The sequence below is a fragment of the Apodemus sylvaticus genome, chromosome 23 (genome assembly GCF_947179515.1).
Source record: "Apodemus sylvaticus chromosome 23, mApoSyl1.1, whole genome shotgun sequence".
NCBI lineage: Eukaryota > Metazoa > Chordata > Mammalia > Rodentia > Muridae > Apodemus > Apodemus sylvaticus.
Window position 1 is genome coordinate 18,528,759 of NC_067494.1, and position 14,661 is coordinate 18,543,419.

Sequence of the window (14,661 nt, forward strand, 5' to 3'; positions counted from 1 at the left end):
TCTCTCTGGGACAACCAGGTCTGGGGGGGGCAATATTAGCATTAGAATATAAGCAGTATCAGGACACCACACAACAATCATTGCTAAACATTACAGAATACTTTGAATACCAAATGCATAATTTTGGATATAAATGTTAATGAAAACACAGTCTACTTATGTGGATGTCTTATGTTTGAGCAGAAAAAAGCAAAAGACTCTGAAATGTTTTCTGAACAGGACAAGAATTTAGGACTTTCAGAATGTTCCACCCCAAAAGAATTTGAGTTTCTTCAAATGTGGACTGATGAAACAGATTTGACATGGCAGGAAAGTGTCTGCCTCAAATGACTTTTGTTGGTATTTGTGATTGTTTCACTAAATAAGGTTTCTAAGAGTTGCTATTGGTTTTTAATGTATAAAATCCCCTGCTTGAGAGCTACAAAATACACCCAGATTCAAACTGACTCTGTGGTTGTTTCTGTTTGTCACCGATGAATCCTTACCCACCTGAACGTTGAAGATCCTCACCCGAGGGACTCCCATACCCGACTGGGGTGGTCTGTGACAATCTACAATGCTCAGTGATCAGCAAGAACTGGGTCCATTTCAGAGGTCCTCAAACTTGAGGATACTTTACAACAACTTAGATGATTTGATAAATCAAGCATACCCAGGCATCTTCCCAGAGTTACTTGCTTTCTTGCTGCAGTGGGAATTTGTGGTTTTTATAGGTAGACAGAACACCCTCAAGTGTTTGAGATTTCTAATTTATTGGGTCTTCTGTGGACCAGGCAAACACTCTGCAGCCTTTCAGGGTTTCTGATTCAACTGAGGGACCCTAGGGTTTTCCAGTGCCACACCCTCCTTACAGCTTCCCCACACCTCAGGTCAAGGCTAGGCCAAGTTCCATTCTCCATCTCTGTTCTTGGAATGTACTGGACAGATAGTCACCTGATCCTCTGGAAAGTCCTAGACAGAGTTCAAATTCACATCTTGCTTGCTAGATAGTAGATTTAAAGGTCGATATGCTTAGCCAATACGTTTGAATTGTAACCTTGCTGATGTAACCTATACCCCTAAAAAGTATAAAAATTGCTTGTAATAGCCATTTGGGAGGTTGCCTTCTTGTTACTTGCCTTGAGGGTTGACCCCGATGCTCTGGAAAATAAACCTCTTGCTTTTGCATCGATCTGCATCTCAAAATAACTACCACTAATGGAGGGTTGTGGTCCTACATAACAATTCAATGGTAGAACTGGGAACCTGGGGTTCTTAGTTTCCAGATGAGACTGCTGCTAGTGGCTCAAGGACAAGGATAGAATAAAGAGGAGGGAAGTGCCTCAGTATAATGCTACAGCAGTAACACACTGCATTCAAAATACTGTACAGCTGGATAGAACACACTAGTAAGTCTGTTAAAATGTCAGGCTCGAGGATGGCTGGGAGAGGGGAAGGTGATTCCATGTCACAGGACAAAATGCTGTAGTTAGAAGCAGTGTCATTATCTTCTTCCAAAGTCAACCATTTCCTTTTGAAGACCAACTCAAAAAAAAGTCATATTTCTTTAAATAGGAGTGGGGTAAACTATTTATCTTTATTGAGAGATAAGCAATGTCAAAGAGAGATATTTCAATGAAAGGTTAGAATACAAAAGTTACTTGAGATGGCCCAGGGTTACCCAGTGAGACCTTGTCTAAAAATTTTTGTAAAATAGTGAATATTCAATGTTCTGAAATTGAGAAGTTTCTCTGCATAATCTTGTCAGCTAAAAATGTTTCAAGTTACAGGGGAGGGGACAATGACAGGTGTGGAGATGCCACACTTCACCAGGAACTGTAGCCTGCGACTCCGATGGAGACATGTTTGGGCTTGTACTCTGGCTACCTGCTCATTGCACCATATAATGGAGCTGCCAAAGACCAAGGGAAGGACATACTCGCCTATTCCTCAAAGACCTCTGGGTTATGGACAGCCTAAATGGCCTTGGTCTTGGCTGCTGGAAGACTCCTAGTATGTTTTTTTTTTTTTTTTTTTTTTTTTTTCTGCTACCATTGCCTTATAAGTTTTTTTTACTTGTTTTTTTATTTATTTATTTTTGTTTTTGTTTTGTTTTTTTCGAGACAGAGTTTCTCTGTATAGCCCCGACGGTCCTGGAACTCACTCTGTAGACCAGGCTGGCCTTGAACTCAGAAATACACCTGCCTCTGCCTCCCAAGTTCTCAGATTACAGGCGTGCACCACCACTGCCCAGCACCTTATAAGTTTAAAGGATTGAAGTTTGCCTGCCAACATGGGAGGGGGTGAAGAATATTTAAGTGTTTCATATGGTGGTGTGTCTAGGGGATCCTATGACAGACTTTCAAGAATTCTTTCAACAGCAGAGGGATAGCTGCTGTCTTGCCTCCTCCCTCCCCCCTCCCCCCACACCATCTTCTTCCTTGAAGACTTCATGTGGATGTTAAGGGACATCTTTACTTTATTGATGCAAGGATGCTGGGAAGGCTTACTAAGTGACCCCTGTAGGACTTCTACCCTATTAACCAACTAGAGTCTGACATTCCAATTTTATTTCATGATTTTAGGCCAAGGCATGTTAACATTAAAAAAAAGTAATGATGAATTATTTTGTTGTTGGCATATTATTTTTAATAACACCCTGTGATTTTGTATGTCGTGATATTCTGTGGGGTTGGAGAACTCTATGGATTTACTTAACTAAACCATTTCTCTCATCTTGAATCTCTGCAAATATAAGTTGACTTTGTCAGTTCGGGATGCTGGAAAAACTACTTCCTTGTGCCCACATATAAAAAGAAGTCACTAGCTCTCTGGACTTTCCTTCTAAAAGACATGAGTTCTACTCATGAGTATGCCTCTCTCAAGAGATAATCACTATCCTGAAGTAGCAACTGGAAATATCATTACATTACCATTGGAATTCCATAGACACTTGTGGGGGACACAGGTATTCAGTTGATTGCAGTAATCTCAACTTGTTTTTTGGCTGTTGTGTATTCTCTAGTACCTGAAGCATAATGTCTGTTACACAGCAAACTTCATCAAATGTTTATCAAATACACAGATTCATAAACAGCCACAACTCTGTTCTGTTCTAAGTAACTTCAAGAATGTTAAAATTCGCTGGGCAGTGGTGGTGCACGACTGTAATGCCAGCACTCTGGGAGGCAGAGGCAGGTGGATTTCTGAGTTCGAGGCTAGCCTAGTCTACAAAGTGAGTTCCAGGACAGTCAGGGCTATACAGAGAAATCCTGTCTCAAAAAAACCCAATCCCCTCCCAAAAAAAAAGAATGTTAAAATTCTATGCTCTAAAACACAAAAAACATTTGATGTCTGATTTTCTGATCGGGGATCTGGATTTCAAATCTTTAGTCTCTAGATGTTTTATTTATTCCAAGGGAAAGTCACAAAACCTTTGTTCTATTCAATTTCCAAATGAACTTTAAAAATCCTATTATAGCCAGCTGTAGTAGCACACATCTTTAATCCTAGTACTTTGGAAGCAGAGGTAGGTGATCTCTAAAAATTCAAGGCCAGCCTGGTCAATACAGAGAATTCTAGGAGAGCCAGAGATATGTAAGGAGGCCTGTCTCAAAACATATCATATTATATGATTTTCATTGATTTCTCGGGTCTTTTAGCTTCTCACTTGTCACTATGTTTTTTTTTTAAGATTTTTATTATTTATTATATGTAAGTACACTGTAGCTATCTTCAGACACTCCCAGAAGAGGGCATCAGATCCCATTACAGATGGTTGTAAGCCACCATGTGGTTGCTGGAATTTTAACTCAGGACCTTCCGAAGAGCAGTCAGTGAGACATCTCTCTAGCCCATCATTATCTTGTAGAAAGAATATCTTGTGTGTTGCATGGATACATCACCTGTAAACTAAAAAGCCTATGGCCTGTAGCTTTTGCAGGAAATATGGGTGGGAATCAAGTAGAGAGAAAGGATTCTGGGAGAGAGCCAAGAGGGAGATTTGCCAGGAAGATGTGTTGAGACAGACATGATACCACAGGTAACCAGCATGTGGCAGAATGAAGCTAGGATAAATGTGATATTTTAAGTTATATCTAGTCAGAGAGGAGCCTAGCTATATAGCCAAGGTATTTGTAAATTTATTTTGAGTCTGTGTCTTATTTCTTGGAGCAAGGGGCTGAGAGGAAGAACCAGGAAAAGTTTTGCCAATGGCACTTTACCCAGAAACTCCATCCACCCACCCACCCCCACCGCCAATTACATTAGCGTGGGTGTAGACTGTTGGTCAGACATGCCTCACTTCTGTCCAGAAAAGGCCAGTATTCCTGCCTATGCTCTTTCTCCCTTTTTCCAGGTGGTACAAACTAACAATGAAATCATCTATAACCTTATTTGTATCATGGATCGCCCCCCCTTTTTTAGATTTATTTATTTTATTTATATGAGCAAACTGTAGCTGTCTTCAGACATACCAGAAGAGGGCATCGGATCCCACTACAGATGGTTGTGAGCCAGCATGTGGTTGCTGGGATTTGAACTCAGGACCTCTGAAAGAGCAGTCAGTACTCTTAACCGCTGAACCATCTTTCCAGTCCCCCATGGATTCTTTAGAACGTTGAAGAAGGTGACAGATCATGTCTCAGAAAAGTATCTTAAGACACACAGTTACTTTAAAGGGAAGAAATTACATTAACTTTATGAAAACACTGTGCGAGTGTATTGACAGCTATCTTTTGCTGTGATAAAATAACATGACCAAGGCTTGTGATTCCAGAGGGATAACAGTCTATCCTGGCAGGAAGACACAGCAGCGTGTGGCAGGCATGGTAGCAGGAGCAGGGAACTGAGAGATGGTATCTTCAAGGGCAAGCCGGAAACAGTGACACACTGCAACAACCGCATGACTACAACTCTCAAAGCCAGAAGGAATGAACTTCCCCAACAAGGCTGCACCACCTTCCCAATCATTGCCACTGTACAGCCTGGCTTTGTTTGTCACCTTGGCTCATGCTAGAATAATCTGAAAGAAAGGAACCTCAAGTTTAGAAAATGCCTCCATAAGATCCAGCTGTAAGGTGTTTTCTTAAAACATGATTGGGGTGGTGCCAGCCCATTGTGGGTGGTGCCATCTCTGGGCTGTTCCTGGGTTTTATAAGAAAGCAGGCTGAGCAAGGCAGGAGGAGCAAGCCAGTAAGCAGCACCCCTCCATGGCCTCTGCATCAGCTCCTGTCTCCAGGTTCCTGTCCTGTCCTGACTTCCTCCCATGATGGGCTGTGATGCAGAAGTGTAAGCTAAATAAACCCTTTACTCCCCAACTTGCTTTTTGGTCATGGTATTTCGTTGTAGCAATGGAAAGCCTAAGATAATAATTAACTTGGAACCAAGTGTTCAAATACTCGAGGCTATGGAGGGAACATTTCTTCTTTAGTGTGTCACAGCAGGTTAGCGATATAACATGCCGTACTCTGTAGCCTCATCACAAATTACTCCCCAAACCCAGCAGGTAACTATCTCTTGGTTTCTGTGGGTTAAGAATCTAAAACCAGCCTACCTAGGTAGTTTTGGATAGAAACTCTCACTCATTGTTTTTTTGTTTTGGTTTGGTTTTTGGATTTTTGGATTTGGTTTTTTTGAGACAGGGTTCCTCTGTGTAGCCCTGGCTGTCCTGGAAAACTCACTCTGTAGACCAGGCTGGCCTCTAACTCAGAAATCTGTTTGCCTCTTGCTCCCAGAATGCTGGGATTACCAGTGTGCGTCACCACCACCCGGCCTCGCTCAGTGTTAAGGAAGGAGACAAACAGTTGTTCAATCATCTGGAGGTTTGATGGAGCGAAAGGTATCAGCGGGCCTAAGTTCTCTGTCACTTTGAGATATCCAGAGACTTGCCCTGTGACAGGGCAGCTGACCTCCCCAGTACCAGTGCAAGTGTTCTATGTGCGGGCACAGAACCCACAGAATTTTATAATCTTACCTGTAAAATAGCATCTAGTCACTTCTGAGATGTTGTGTACACTGGATGGGGATACACAAGCCTGTGAGTGCAGGGAGCTGAAATGACAGGTTCTCTCTTTAGAGCTGCTGTCCAGAAAGTGACTATGATGTAGGCGTGCAAATGAGATCTAGAAGCTGATCTGGTAATAAACAGGAGGAAAGATGCTAACCGTTGGGACCGAGCATGGCTCGGTGGTTAAGGGAACTTGCTGCTCTTCTGGAGGTCCTGAGTTTGGTTCCCAGCACCCACAGTGCACAACTCACAACTGCCTGTAGCTCCAGCTCCAGGGGATCTGATGCCGCCTCTACAGGGATCCCACTCCACCCCCAGCCACGCACCTACAGGTGCCACACGCCTGCACAGGCAGACACACACAGGCAGATATGCACAGGCAGACACGCACATACATATGGATGAACAAATGCTAAGCATGTGTTATTTTAAAAAGTAACCCAATTAATTCTTTTTAGGTCATTTTCTTTTTTGTTTTTGCTTTATATCATGTGAGGTAGAGGAGGTCTTTCTTGGTAGCCTAGGCTAGCCTGGAGCTTGTGTAGGCAAAGCGAACTTTAAACTCTTGGCAATCTTCCTGGCTCATCCTCTCAAGGGCTGGAACTACAGAACTGTCCTATCAAGGCTGTCTCTCTCTTTTGCCTTTTTTTTTTTTTTAAGGATTTACTTAAGCTGGGCGGTGGTGGCACATGCCTTTAATCCTAGTACTTGGGAGGCAGAGGCAGGAGGATTTCTGAGTTCGAGGCCAGTCTGGTCTACAGAGTGAGTTCCAGGACAGCCAGGGCTACACAGAGAAACCCTGTCTCGAAAAAACAAACAAAAAAAGATTTATTTATTTATTATATGTAAGTACACTGTAGCTGTTTTCAGACACACCAGAAGAGGGTGTGTAGTGAGCTACCATGTAGGTGCTGGGATTTGAACTCAGGACCTTCGGGGGAGCAGTCAGTGCTCTTAACCACTAAGCCATCTCTCCAGCATTTTCTTTTGCTTTTTGATACAGGTACCTCAGTATGTAACATAGGCTAGTACTAAACTCATGATCTTCCTGCTTCAACCTCTTAAGGGCCGGAATTGCATGTGTGCACAATGAAATATTGCATTATAAATAATTCTGATATAGAACTGTAAATACAGTGATTATTTATTTATTAAAACATCTGGGGCCAGGCAATGTTGGTGCACATCTTTGATCCCAGATTTGAGACACTTGCAGAAGCAGGCAGATCTGAGTTCCAGGCCAGCCTGGTCTATAGAGGGAGTTACAAAACAGCCAGAGCTACACAAAGAAATATTCTTAGAAAAAAAAAGCCAGGCATGGTGTTGCACACCTGTAATCCCAGCACTTGGGAGGCGGAGGCGGGCAAATTTCTGAGTTCAAGGCCAGACTGGTCTACAGAGTGAGTTCCAGGACAGCCCAGGACTACACAGAGAAACCCTGTCTCAGGAAAAAAACAAAACAAAAAAACCCTCATACCCAAACACATTTTGACTTTGGGGCTGGAATGTGGCTTGCTTGGTAGGATGCTGCCCTACTGTGTGTGACGCTTTGGGTCTGAATCCCTGCCACATAAAACTATATTCCCAGTGCTCTGAAGATGAAGATTGAAGTATACCTTCAAGGTCAGCTTCAACTACAAACTAGAGACTAGCCTGGGCTATATCTAAAAAGATTGTCTTCTACTTGTTAGCGTCACAAATATTGCTAATATTTCCATGTATCTCTGCCTAGAATCATAATTAAGACACGTCACAAATTTCAGCTTGTTACCTAGGATGCAACTTTGTCAACACAAACACTGATAACATGGCATGGACTTTTTAACCCTGTCCATGGACTCTGTGAGATGATGGATCACAAGATGGCTTAGGGTACAAAACCACTATGTGAAGAAAATATATATCAACCTAATACAAGCACCTTCAAGTGACTGAGTCATTATTCCACACGGATAATATATGCGTTCGTCTATTTGTTATTATCAGAGTTCCCCAATACTGTGTATATTTACTAATTGATTAGTATCTCGTCACTACTGACTTTGTTAGTAGTCCCCTCCCGCTGTGTCTATGTGTACATGTATGTTGATACAAAGTCTTGTTGTGGAGCATAAGTAGGCCTTTCACTCGATCCTCCTGCCTCAGCTTATGTAGTGCTGGAATCACAGACATGAGACACCAAACTTGGATTATGAAGCATGCCATGCCACCAGTAGGTAATGAGCCGGTCGTAATTTAGATCCAAGACACTTGGGAACTAAATTATGTTTCTCCCGGTGACTTTAAGTTTTTGCTTCAGTTTTTCAGTGTATGTGCCAGACAGTTGCCAGCTGGATTCCTGTAACTAAATCATAAACGGCCGAAATTAAGTAGGACAAGTTTTAGGCATGTGAACGGACTTGTTTTCCAACGATGAGCATTTCGTCTTGCGGCCAACGCGGCGATCCATGCCCCACTTCCGGGATCTCTTGCTGAGTGGGAACAAATGCGCAGAATTTGTCTTGCTGGGGGAGCTGTCAGATTGGGGGCACCGGTTAAAAAAGCAACAGCTCCTTTTCAGTCTTGAGGTCCCACTGCAGCGGCTGTCCTTGGTGGCAGTGCCTCCTCTCTAACCTCCCTAAGCAGCTCAGCCACAGAGCCTAAGTCAGCCAGGAAGGTTCTTTCCATTCTAACCCAAGGACCCGATGCAGGGAAGAGGAGGTGAAAAAACCCATCAATCCCTGAGCTTCCCACAAGCCCCACCGATCATTGAACAGGACATCCCACCAATCCCTCACTCTGGAGGTCTCTGCCCTGAAAAGTTCAGCCTCCTAAGAAATCCTGTCTAAGCCTCGTCCTTTGTCCAGTTCCCTGTTGTCCACTCAGGGGAGCAGAGGCAGCCACCCATTCTGGATTCATCACTTTTCCTCCTGGATCTGTCTCCCCAACAAATCTCTTTTATGAGATTTGCCGCCTGAGCATTTCTCACTGGAAGAAACCAAGAAGTGAGGAAGGAGCTGAGCTCTGAGCTCCGCTGGGGATACCCTCCCTGGGAGCTGTGGCACCTCTTGCTGAAGATGCTTCCTCTCAGAGCCCTGTGGTTCCTGGGCTCCGTAGTCCTGGGATACTTTTCCATCGCAGCAGGAAGACATACTGCAAAGTCACACTTTTCTTTCCTATATTAAGAGAACAGTGACACTGACTGGTGGGAGAATTCAGGTGGCTGGGTGTGTACCTAGTGTATACAAAACCCTGGGTTCAATCTCTAGTACTAAGAGGGTGTGGCAGGCGTGGCACTCAGAGCCATGTTGGGCTCCACAGTGGGTTCCAGGCTAGAATGCAATACAAGAAAAGTCTCAAAAATGAATCACTGTACACACAGTACAAAAAAGGTTGAAAGAAAAAGTCTGCAGTGGAATTAAAATATAGATGAACCAGATACTAACACAACAAATTTTATTATTGAGGTTTTTTGTTTTTGTTTTTGTTTTTGTTTTTTTTAAACAGGGTCTCACTGTCAGCTCTGACTGTCCTGGAACTCACTATGTAGACCAGGCTGGCCTCAAATTCAGAGATCACTCTGCCTCTGCCTCTGCCTCTGCCTCCTAAGTTCTGGGATGAAAGCTTTGTGTGGGTTTACAATTAGTTTTTTAATCCTGCTTTCAATCCTGAAAATGTTTCATCCACAAAACAGATAATAATCACATTTCCCTGGTGATCGTGTATGTAACAAAACAATGTTGAGAAATGGCTTGCACATTATTCCAGTTTTTGGTTTGTTTGTTTGTTTGGTCGTTTTTTAAGACAGTATTTCTCTGTGTAGCCCTGGCTGTCCTAGAACTTGCTCTGTAGACCAGGCAGGCCTTGAATTCACAGAGACCCCTCTGTCTCTGCCTCTTGAGAACTAAACAACTAAAGATGTGTGACACTGCAGATCAGCCTGCTGCCCCTCAGCAGACTGCTACTCCTGGGAACACAGCCAGTCTCGCCTGATTTCCCATTCCCAGCGCACTCTTAAACACTCTTAAAGTGGCTGTTTACACCACTTCCTTGAGGTGCTGGGGAATGCAGTTGCTGACCAAGTTTAGCATCTTGGACCTGAGCTCCAGTCGGCAATGCACCAGCTCCCCAGAGGAAAGCCATGAGGCTTGGGCACAATGCAGAGATAGATGCTGTCAGGCAGCTACTGGAGTTCAAGTCTGCGGTGGTGGTGGGTGCAAGTGGTATTGGTGAAAAAGCTCTCAGGATCCCGATGACTCACCACTGCTTGGTCAAAGACCACGAGCCCACTATCCAGGATTCCTACTGGAAAGCAGCAGCCCTGGACTACAGAGGAGGCTACATCCTAAATGTGCTGGATACAGCCGGCCAGGATACCCGGCGGGCTTTGCAGGACCGTGCTTGGCAGTGGGTGATGGCCTGCTGGGCATCTTTGCTCTTGATGACCCCTCGTCGCTAGACCAGCTGCAGCAGATATGGTCCACGTGGAAGCCTCACCGCAGCCTCTGGTGCTAGTGGGCATCACGTGTTACCTGGTGAGCACTGCTGGAGATGCTCATGCTGTCGCTGCCACCACAGTCCTTGCTCCCAAGCTGGGAGTGCCCTTAGTGAAGACCTCAGCCAACAGGCAGCAAAGTGTGGGAAGCCTTTGCCCTCGTGACTGTGAGATTCAGAGGCCCAGGAGGCTGGGGCTGCGTCAAGAGGAAGATCAGACGCCACAAAACCATCTGTAGCTGTGGCTGCTCTGTAGCCTGAGGATCTCAGTTAATCCAATTGACCATTCTCTTCTGTTAAGGTGACAGTTATCTTGTCATAAGATTCCCCCACCCACCCACCCACCAAGTAAGTTTCCACGGACATTTTTTTTTATTGTCATTTGGTGAGGAGTGTCCCTTGTTGGCTGTGTTCTGTGCAACTCTATGCAAAATTAAATAAACGTTCTCAGCATTCAAAGCAAAAAAAAAAAAAAAACAAAAAAAAAAACAAAAAACAAAAAAAAAAACAAAACAAAAACAAAGATGTGTGACACCACCACCTGGCTATGTATGCCCTTTATGTTCAGTAATTTCCATTTTTAACTATTTTCAAGGCTATAGATGAGTTCATAATTTTCTGATTATTCTGTTAAGATGACTTTTTTCCACTTTTATATTTATTCCCATGGTTCATGGAGTTTTCCTTTGCTTGTTTTTAGTCTTTTATTTCTTCTTTAAGTAATACCAAAGGATTATGAATTAATTGGGGAAGTTGTCCACATTTTAACTTACATTGAAAATTTGTCTTAATTTAAGAAAAAACATAAACTGAAGCACACCCCTGGTTTGTTTCCTTCCCTGGCTAACCTACTATTTGCTGTTTAGGTCAGGCTGGCTTTGAGTTCATGGAAGTGTGCCTGAGGCAGGATACACTGCCTCTCTAGAACAGAGGCGATGGAATGTACCACCGTGCTCAGAGATGTCATAAGAATAAAGAGCGTGGCCGGAGACCTTACCACACACTTTCACTTCTTGTGCACCCTTCTGCAAATGCGTGTGTCTCCTACCACCGTGACCTAGATCTGGGAGCTGGTTTTCCCGACCCAGAATTAAGTAGCTGTAATGGGGGGTTGTGAAGACTTTAACCTTCCTTCCTCCAGCTAGTTCTTGCTGCCTCAGCCAACGGCGCGTGCTGGGGCAGTCCTGCTTCTCTCCCACCCTTTGTTCTGGGAGTTACCCTCATCCCTGCAAGCTAGATTTTGAGTTTCTTTCTTTCTTTTTTCTTCCTTTCTTTTTTTTTAAAGATTTATTTATTTTTATGTATGAGTACACTGTTGCTGTCTTCAGACACACCAGAAGAGGGCATCAGATCTCATTACAGATTGCTGTGAGCCACCATGTGGTTGCTGGGAATTGAACTCAGGACCTCGGGAAGAGCAGTCAGTGCTCTTAACCTCTGAGCCATCTCTCCAGTCCTGATTTTGAGTTTCAAAAGCAGACATGTTTGTTTTGTTTTCTAACCCTCTTGTGATAGCTAGTCTTGGTTGTCAACTTGACTACATCTGGACTTAAATTAAAAACAGAGGGCACAGCACTTAGGAACTGCTTACTTTGACATAGGAAGATCCACTTCTAACCCAAATCTTGAGGTAGGAATACACATGCCTTTAAATCAGGTCATACCTTCTGGAAGCCTTGATAAGGACTCGGAAGAGGGAAGTTTTTGCTCGTTGCCTGCTTTCTTTGCTTTGCTGGAAAGCCCATTCCTTCCCTGGCATTACAGCCCACTCCTTCAGGATTCCAGCATCTACTGAAGACCAGCTGAGACATCCAGCCTTGTGGACTGACCAAGTTCTGGATTCTGGGACTTTCTGTTCATAGCCAGTCATTGCTGAACTAGGCGGACCACAGCCTGTAAGCCATTCTAATAAATTACTATATATATAAATATATATAAATAAAACTATATATTCTATATATATATGGGAATATATGTATACATACATATATACATGACTGTACATACTGACACATAGATTCATTTAAAAAGTTCTGCTACTCTAGCTAACCCTAGTGCATGTCTAACACACAGATGACAGGTCTTAGTAAATCACTGGTTCTCGAGTGTTTATGCTAACTCCTATAGATTTTGTCTCTAAGTGTGTGGAGAGAGATTGACACACACACATTTCTATGCTGGGGAGTGAATCTAGGGCCTAGAACATGTTAGGCATGTGCTCTACCACTGAGTCATATTCCTAGCCTGGTGACCTTTTATGTCTTGTTTTTTTCGAGACAGGGTTTCTCTGTGTAGCCCTGGTTGTCCTGGAACTCACTCTGTAGACCAGGCTGGCCTCAAACTCAGAAATCTGCCTGCCTCTGCCTCCCAAGTGCTGGGATTACAGGTGTGTGCCACCGACCCTGGTGGCCTTTTTTAAATTATAGGATTATTCTCATAAGGTCAATCTTGAGGTGTATCATATTCTAAGAAAAATTATTAGGTTTTTTTAATATTTGTGGTCACTTGATGGGCTAGGCTGAAAAATTTGAGAGACAGGGTCTCATGGAACTCAGGTTATCTACAAACTTGTGTAGTTGGTATACAGACACTAAAAACAAAAATTCACTAACTGATTAGTTATAAAACATTACTGCAAAATTCTTTGGTATAGTAGTAAGGTTGGCAACTTTACAATCAATATTTCTCCTTGGAAATTTTTCTATTTTTAGGAAATGCCCAAATTTCCATTTGGATCTTTCCACTTATGATAATTTATTGTGGCATTTCAGATTTTGAAAAATCAAATAAAATGAATATCTATTAAACAAGAACCTTGAACCTCAAAGGAATCTAGTTCATCCTTTATTTCTTTAAAAAAATCATTCACTTGGCCTTGTTGGACATCAAAGGGAGAAGAGGCCCTTGGTCCTGGAAAGCCTTGATGCTGCAGTGTGGGGAAATGCTGGAACAGGGAAGCGGGAGAGGTCTGATTGGGGAACAGGGAGAGGGGAGATGGATTATGAGAGTTTTGGGGACAGGGAACCAAGAAAGGGGACATTTGAAATGTAAATAAAGAATATATCTAATAAAAAAATGTAAAAAAAAAAAAGAACTACTTGTGCAGTTCTGGCACAAATGATATGGGAGTAACTAATCCCCTTTTAATTGGAACTAAGGTCCACCCCATGCATAAGTCTTGGCAGAAAAAAAAATATTCTCTTATTTGCATAAGTGTATGGAGTGGTTACATGCTGTAACTCCCTGTAGAGGTTAGAGTACAACATTTAGGAATCTGTTCTTTCCTTCTGCTGTGAAGTTTTCACCAGAGAAGTCTGCTTCTCTGTAAGTAAGTAAGTAAGTTTTCACCAGAGAAGTCTGCTTCTCTGTAAGTAAGAAGACAGGACTTACCTTGGTACCTCAGCATCTCTCTTGGGAAGGAAGGTGGGCCCTCCTCCCTAGTTGTAGGCATAAGGGCTTCTCTAAACCCCACTCGGCAGGGAAGCCATGGGCTGCAGCTTTTACCACCCAGAGACTGCACCTGTCCTTCAAGGCCCCACCCGCCTTTGAGGAGTCAGCTGGGGCGGAGGGTGGCCATGCAGCTGGATTGATCCAGACCTGGCCCAGCACCATGGGAAGATCTGTTCTGCCCTCAGTCACTTGCAGCTCAGCAGGTCAGCTAGGGTCACATTGCTCCAGAAGCTGGGAGAAGCAGTTAGAGGAACTCAGAAGAGAAAGAGAGAGGGGGCATTGCAACTGTTCACTGGCAGCCCTGGCTGGGTGACATCTGCCTGTCCCTTGTTCCCTAGTACTGGCTTAGCCAGAGGTGCCCAGCCAGCCTCCCTGCTGCCCATAACAGGTCAGAGTCTCAGATCTTTCTCATTTTCCCTCTCTTTCCAGCCTTTGGTCCCTCGATCCTCTGTCCTCCCATCTCCATCCTCCCCCTCCCTCTGTTCCTCCCTCTGTCCCTCCCTCCCCCCCTCCATCCCTCCCTCTGCTTGAGACACTTCAAGCACTAGGCTCCCTCTTGCTCCCTTCTGATCCCTCCCCACTCTTCCCTAGTGACATCTGAACCTCGGAACCCATCTTTGGTCTTGTCTTCGTAAGTTTGTCCAGATCTCTGGCTGAGTGCTGGGCAGGCATCGGGGAGACCTGGTGCCTGCTCACTGTTGGAACTCTCTAGGAAAGGGTGGCCTATACTTCCTTACCGTGGCCCATTTCCT

At 43.8% G+C, this 14,661-nt stretch overlaps 2 pseudogenes; both read left to right on the forward strand.

The window, feature by feature from the left end:
- LOC127673536 (ensconsin-like) overlaps positions 1-14,661 on the forward strand; it is a 404,593-nt pseudogene that overhangs the window by 241,240 nt on the left and 148,692 nt on the right.
- Positions 10,031-10,720, forward strand: LOC127674192 (GTPase ERas-like; annotated as a pseudogene).